This window comes from Mastomys coucha, unplaced genomic scaffold, assembly GCF_008632895.1.
Source record: "Mastomys coucha isolate ucsf_1 unplaced genomic scaffold, UCSF_Mcou_1 pScaffold20, whole genome shotgun sequence".
In the NCBI taxonomy this organism is placed as follows: domain Eukaryota; kingdom Metazoa; phylum Chordata; class Mammalia; order Rodentia; family Muridae; genus Mastomys; species Mastomys coucha.
Window position 1 is genome coordinate 78,706,472 of NW_022196903.1, and position 7,385 is coordinate 78,713,856.

A 7,385-nucleotide genomic window follows, 5' to 3' on the forward strand; every position below is an offset into this window, starting at 1 on the left:
TCCTCCCAGCCAAGTTCTTACAGGAAGCTTGACTTCTCTTCGGTGGTGGCAGGCAGCAGCACAGGTTTCAAAGACAGTTCATGACTGTCTTCTTCACCCCCTTCCAGCGGTGATGCTGGTTACCAGGGAAACCTGGGTATGCATCCTGAGACTGGCCATTAGTGATGGTCAATTCCTACGTGATTTTTTTTTCTTCCATGATGGTCTCTTTCTGCAAGATATCCCCAGAGGAGGAACTTTCGAGGGTTACACTCTTAGGTGCCTGCAGGGATCCCCAAAGCTCTTCTTGGGGACTGCAGGAGGACATATTCCTGTCTGTGTCAACTGTAGACTCATTATTGTCTGCTCTAGGAGAAAAGGTATATAGGATTTAAAGGTGGCTGGACACGTGCAGTCAAGCTACTCTATAACACAATCTCGGACTGTGAGAAATTCTGTAAGCAGATTTCCAACCTGCTGCCCATGAGGGAGTCAGTCACAGGACAGTCCAGGTGGGAGAGCTAGGGAGGATGGGTCCTCTTTGGCTGGCAGCACAGAGCATGTCTTCTGCCCCCATCTGGAATTCTTCTCCTCCTTCTCCTGGAGTTTAGATGAAGGTGAGGAGGAGGTGAAGGTAGAGTGTAGAGGCTCAGAAACTCTCCTTAGGAAGCAGGGAAGGAGTGAAGATCTTCCAGGCCTGGCTGCATGCATTTCAGGGCTTTCCCTTGGTGGTGGGAGCCGTCTCCCCTGGGTGACATGTGTTGTAGACTCAGGCAGGTTGCCATCACCTCATTGCATTTTTGCTCTTTCAGAGGCTCGATGATTTCTTCAGGCTTCTGCCCCATGACTCTCATGGTCCTGACAATGCCAGGGCTCTAGTGCCTGGGTAACTCTCTGTTGAAGTAGATTGTATGCATGCCTCATTGTCCCTGAGCAAGGGGCATGTCATGGTTTGGTGGATGATGGGCCTTTTGCTGATCATCAGCAGGTCGAAGGTGACATTGAAAATATTGGTTGAAACATAAGGAGGAATGTTGAAGTTTGCAGCCATGATCTACCACCTCACCTGATCCTTTGTTGTGTTCTTTCCACGCAAAAGACCTGCCTCCGAAAGGCAAGTGCCCGGCCACTGTGAGGAGAGGAGGACCCCTAAATTCCTGATATCAGTGGAACAGCCCTCATATTCCTCAGCTTCAAAGAATTCTGGGGCATAGTAGGACAGCATACCACAGAAATCCACCAGCTTCTGCTCAGGAATCACTTAGCAGCCAGGCCAAAATCGCACAGCTTAGTGTTCCTACTGCAGACAATCAAAACCCCGTTGGCTTTTATGTCTCCATGGGTAATGTGATAGCCACAGCAGCAATGCACTGCTTGTAGAATATGGGCAAGCATCCTCCGAGCCTCCCTCTCCTCTAAAGACCCCCCACCCTTAGATGTGGTATAGTAGCCTTCCCTCTGAGGCGTGCTGCACCACCAGGTAGGTAGTCTCTCTCATCTAGACACATGAAACAGCTTGATAATGTTAGGATGGGTAAGGGATTTCATAATGATGACGTCCTTGTGATAAGTGAGGCGTACTTCTTGGTGTTCCTAAGAAGTTTTACAGCCACACAGGTCAGTGTGCGCACCTGGTAGGCCAGTTTGATCACTGAAAAGTTTTCTTTGCCCAGGATCATCATCATCTTCTAATCATCAGTGAAGTTCTCCTTGACAGAGTAGCAGGTCTCCAGGTCATGCTCCATGATCCTGCCCTCCTTAATATCCAAACTTTAGATAGAACCAAACTTGCAATGAGAAATTTAAAAAAAAAAAAATTAAAAATCAGGCCCAAAAGAATGCTTATACCTACAAATTCCTACATCAAAAAGATAAGAAAATAAAGGTCAGAAATATGTCAGACAACCTAATCTTTGAATGCTTGGGAAGAGAAGAACAAAGCACCCGCTAAAGCAGTAGCCACAAACTATGATGTAGAAGTCAACAGGGACCAACTGCAAACTGTGGAAAGAACACAACAAAGGATCAGAAACAGTGAGAGCTGCTCATTGGAAAAGACAACCATCTTCTCATCTGATCAGCAAGCACCATGAGCCAAGGCACCAAGAAAATGAGGTTCAAGAGAAGTGGATAAGACAACAGACACCCCAAAACCCACAGTGTCCAGGCTGGGGAGCTGGCTCTGGAGTCCAGAAGGTCTGCTGCTTCTGCAAAAAAAAAAAAAAAAAAAAAAAAAAAACCCTGCAATTGGTTCTCAAGACCCAGGTCAATCCCCCAACTCCAGTTCCAGGAGATCCCCCACCTCTGGCCTCTAAGGACACCCATACAGCACACTCAAAGGTACTGTATGTCATTTAAAGTAGTGATAAAGATATTCTATATAATCTTATTTATATGACCTTTGAAGGTCATAAAGGGCATCAATTCCCTGGAAGTGAAACTACAGGTAGATGTAGTGAGAGTTTTGGTTTTTTTAAAAAGCCCAGTTATGTTATGTGCATCTGGATGTTGGCACAGCAAGAGACCAACAGATTGATTGTGTCGCAGGGCTGCTTTCTAACTCTAACATCATGCTGTGTATGTATTTCCAGATGGCTATCAAGCCCTTTCTAAAGGTGATGTATTCTGCTCTGTAGCAAGTCTCTAGTGCTTATGAGTCCCCAAACCTTACTACTGCTGTGCTGGGGTTGAAGTTTGAAGAGGGAGTTGGCAGGACACAGACACAGACATACTACCCATCTAGACATGATCAACTTAACTGTGCCGGCCTGAGGAGAGTCCACCCAGAACAGCTGAGAGTCATGAGACAAAGTGAAAGTCAGGAGAGTCTCATATAGATAGATGCCCACAGTAATTATGAAATTTATGAATGTGAAGGCAGGAGGATTAGCATTTAAAGCCATCTTTGGCTACAAGGTGATGGTGAGGCCAGCCTGTGCTCCAGAAGACCCTGTCTCATGAAACCAAAAAGCAAAAAGATGAAAAATAAAATAAGATAAAATAAAAATATAAAATAAAATAATATAAAAAGTAAAAATATAAAAATATTTTTAAAGTTTTAAAGAAGATTTTTAAAAAGCAAAAGATAACAAAAGAGCAGAAAGGACTGCTTTTGTTTTCTACATGATCTTTGTAGATATGCTTAAAATTTTAATGGTCATTGTTAGACGGGCATAGACACAGGTGAGTGTGACATAACTTTGGTGTGAAGACTGTGGTCAGCCATTTCCATGCACTTGAAGGTAAGCTGATGTCACCTCCCACTACAAGTCATTAATTTTACACATTAAAGGGACCTCACAGGACCCACCCAGAACCAGCTATGTGACAGATACCAAAGGCACTGAGCTGCAGTTTAGCAGAGGTCAAGGAAGTCATTCTCTCTAAATAAAATGTCCATTGTCATCTGGAGGCAGCACCTGTCTCCACATTCCACACTAAGCACTGGCTAGCAAGTCTAACAAGCTAAACCACCAATCAGACACAGGTACTGTCCAGAATGGGCACCAAAGCCCTACTTGCCAGTTCGCCAATCAGATATTTGAGTTTTGAAAGTCACAGAGGATAGACCCTCCCTCCTCAGCAACACCTTGGAAAACAGGGAGGAAACTGAAAAGGGCTTAGTTGCTGGACCATGAAGGTTCTGCTCCCCACTGCCTCTCCACCAACAGATGAAAAGATCGGGATTGGAGGAAGAGTTTTGTTCAAGACTGGGTTTGGATATTTTGGGAGACTCCATGTCAGCATAAAGTCCCCCTCTGCTTTCCCAAACGGACATGTGTTTGGAGGGGTTCTGTAGAATGCTTGGCAGACCATTCCGCCACTAGGCAGTTTTTGTCCCTGGACATGTTCTTTGAGCTCTTTGGCCAGCAGAACCCAAGGGCACAGGCTTGATAATTTTGCTTTCAGTATCATTATTTCCCCCCACCTCCTGTGCCCGATAACACACTAGCTTTAGTGCCACATTCGCCTCCGTAAGACAAAAGATAACCCATGGGATGACAGCTGCAGTCAGAGGGACCCGAGCAGGTGCTATGGTATGTCCCATACCATATGGTATGACAAGCTATGGTATGTCCCACCCAGGAAAGTCCCTCCTGGAAGTACAAAGCTCGCTCTTTTTAGACTTACATTTGTTTTGTCCTCCAGTCCTTTTCAGCTGCCTATTTCCACAGCTAGCAGCAAGGAACGGGATCCGAGCACTGCCTTCGACCCTTGCATGGAGTCGTGACCTATGAAGTGCCTGAGAGATCCTAAGGTAACCAGCTAGGAAGGGGCTTTCTGTTAAAGCAGAGACACATTGGTGTCCTCCCTTAAGAGACCATCCAGTATGGTCTGTCAGTCCTCTGAACAGGAGGTCTTGATGTGACTTGGCCTGTACTTGGAAAGTAAGGGTGTGAACAAAAAAAGAGAAACACAGAAGGGGCGGGGGAAGAGGCAATGTGATCAGGGGAATGTGGTCAAATTTCTTCCTGTACATGTATGGAAATGTCACTGTGAGATTGCTCATATTGTATAGTAAATATAAATTAACATTCCAATATAGTGAAAGGAATAAAACCATATAAAATATGACATTTTAAAACTGAGTAAAAAAATCTAATTAATAATAAAAATAAAAATTCTCCTATTCATGGGGCTGGAGAGATGGTTCAGCAGTTAAGAGCACTGACTGCTCTTCCGAAGGTCCTGAGTTCAAACCCCAGCAACCACATGGTGGCTCACAACCATCCGTAATGAGATCTGATGCCTTCTTCTGGTGTGTCTGAAGACAGCTACAGTGTACTTACATATAATAAATAAATAAATCTTTGAGCTGAAGTGAACAGGGCCAGAGCAACCACATGATGGCTCACAACCATCTGTCCAGCTATAGGGTACATATACATAAAATAAATAAATCTTTAAAAAAAAATTCTCCCAATCAAACTTCAAACCAAGCAAGGACAGGAAGAGAGAGTTCGTCTAAATCCAGAAAACAAAAACATCTAAACTGAAACATAGGAATGTAAAGGAAAACTCACTTTGTTCACATTCAACAATCCACAAAGATCCCAGTGCAGTGTCCCAGCCAGTCCTCAACCAACCAACCGTTCCTGCACTGTAAGGACAAGAGGCAGCCTCAGCCAGAGGCTAAGAGGCCAGGTAAATGACCCCACAGTACTGAGGTCATTTTAAAGTATGTTTTTCAACAAGCAGTAGCATTTTTCAAAGGATAGTGGGCAATATGAGCTACCCAGTGAAGAGCTGTCAATAGAAACGAGCAACGGGGACATCACGGGCTGAGGTTCAGGTCAGTCTGCAGAGTGCTCATCCACTGTGCACAGCAGCTTGGATTTGATGGACAGCAACACATAGACCAGTGTGGCTGTGAGTGTAGAGGCAGGAAGCTCAGGACGTCAAGAGCACCTTCTGTACCTTCACAAGTTCAGTGATAATGAAGGATGTAGGAAACACTGGAGACAGAGTCAGAGACAGAGACAAGGAGTCAGAGGAATGTGTTAAAGCAGGGAGCAAGGCAGCAAGCCTATAATCTGGGCCACTCAGGAAGCTGTGCCAGACTGCTTCAAAGTTTTGGGTTTTTTTTTTAATTTTTATTTTTTATTTCATGTGCATTAGTGTTTTGCCTGTATGAGGGTGTGAGATTCTCTGGAACTGAAGTTACAGTTTTGAGCTGTCATATGGGTGCTAGAAATTGAACCCTAGTCGTCTGGAATAACAGCCAGTGCTCTTAACCGCTAAGCCATTTCTCCAGCCCAGATTGCATCATAGTTAAGCCCAGCTTGAGTGAGTACTACCAGGCCATGCAAAGCAGAGATACACATTAAAGACCTCAGAACAACAAAAGGCCCTGCCCCTAGAGGCATGGTACGTCACATATACGTAATAGGGTGGCAGAGGGGAGAAGCTGCCTATGCTAAGTGTGTTGACCTATGAATGATTAATAGCCTAACACCCCCCTCCAAAAAAAAAGCTAGCCTAAGAAGACCACCAGTTTGTCACCAAGGACCTGGACAAGGAGCTGGCCTGAAACGACTCTGATGCCTGGCAGGCCTGGACAGGTTCCCAGAATGGAAAGGAAGCCAGAGACTGGAAGGACCCCACCAAGCAGGAGTGAGTCCAAGACAGATGGACATTCAGGTGGGCCTGTAGAGGAGTGAACCTGAAATGACCACAACACTTGCATCATAGGGCCCGGACACACCTAAGGAGAATATCAGTCCAGCGGCCAGGCCTGGGGGAGACACACCATACCCAAGATGACCCTTGCCAGGCACCATAATGCATGAGCAGAGCAGAGCACTCCTGAGACCACCTGAAATACCCCCAGACACTCAGAGACACCCCCTCCCCGGGCACCATTAAATGGACCAAGTAGGTGGTGGAGAAATGGAAGAGAAAGAGAAACAGAAGGATGTGGGCAGGACCAAGAGAGGCAGAACTGGAGACTCAAGGGTAGTGAGGAACAGCCTGATGTGAGTAGCTGGTGATGTCACCTGGCATCATTGTAGGGTCCTGTGCTGACACTGAGGGCCATATCTGGGTTCAAGACTGCAGCAGCAGGGATCTGTCACTATACCTAAGAGCAAGCAGATGTCCCTGGTCTGGCTGCCACTGGGGACATGTTGATGTCTGAGAACCATGCAGAACTGGTTCCACTTTTCACCTGGGAATTGTGGGAGAGCTGACCCTAGAGGCCTGAGAGCAGGAGAGCGGACCCTACCCACAGTACTCAGGGGCCCAAACATTGCAGGAGTTGGGGGTTAGTTGTCCCTGAGGATGCTAGCATGGTAGAGCTGGCTCTATCACAGGTGTCCTTGTGGTAGTGTGGATGGGAGAGAGGTACACTCCTCTGTACTTAGCCCTCACCATCTGCAGCAGGTAAGAGACCTGGCCCTGGGGACACGAGAACAGGAGAGCTGGCCCTGTCTCTCACCAGCTGCAGTGCTTGGAAGAGCAAGAACTGCACCTCACCTGGGTAGCACAGCAGAGCTGGACCTAGATGTGGGGATTGTGGGTAAAATGGCCCAGAGGGCATGAGTGTGGATGAGCTGGCTCTTGTCCGCCATGCAGCAGTGACTTCCACCCTAGTCTGTAGCCACCTATAGCATGCAGGAGAGCTTCTCTGGGCTCATGAGAGCAGGAAAGCTGGCCTTGCCTCCCACCTGCTGCCAAAGGTGGGAGAGCAGGCCCTGCACCTTGCCTGGTCAGCATAGTAGAGTTGGCTCTGGGTGTGGGGGATGTGGGGGATCGGCCCTGCTTCTTGTCTGCTGGGCACTGGAGCATAAGAAGCAGAGACACCCTCCTCCCCTCTTTCATCATCTATGGCAGATGAGAAAGCTGGCCTCAGGATTGAGTGGGAGAACTGGCCATGTCCCTAACTGGCTGCAGCACTCAGGAGGGTA

General features: G+C 46.9%; 2 pseudogenes; one reads left to right on the forward strand and one right to left on the reverse strand.

Annotated features, from left to right (window-relative positions):
* Positions 1-641: 641 nt before the first annotated feature.
* LOC116099948 lies at positions 642-1,857 on the reverse strand (annotated as a pseudogene).
* A 3,972-nt stretch (positions 1,858-5,829) lies between these two features.
* On the forward strand, positions 5,830-5,936 carry LOC116100207 (annotated as a pseudogene).
* Positions 5,937-7,385: the final 1,449 nt, after the last annotated feature.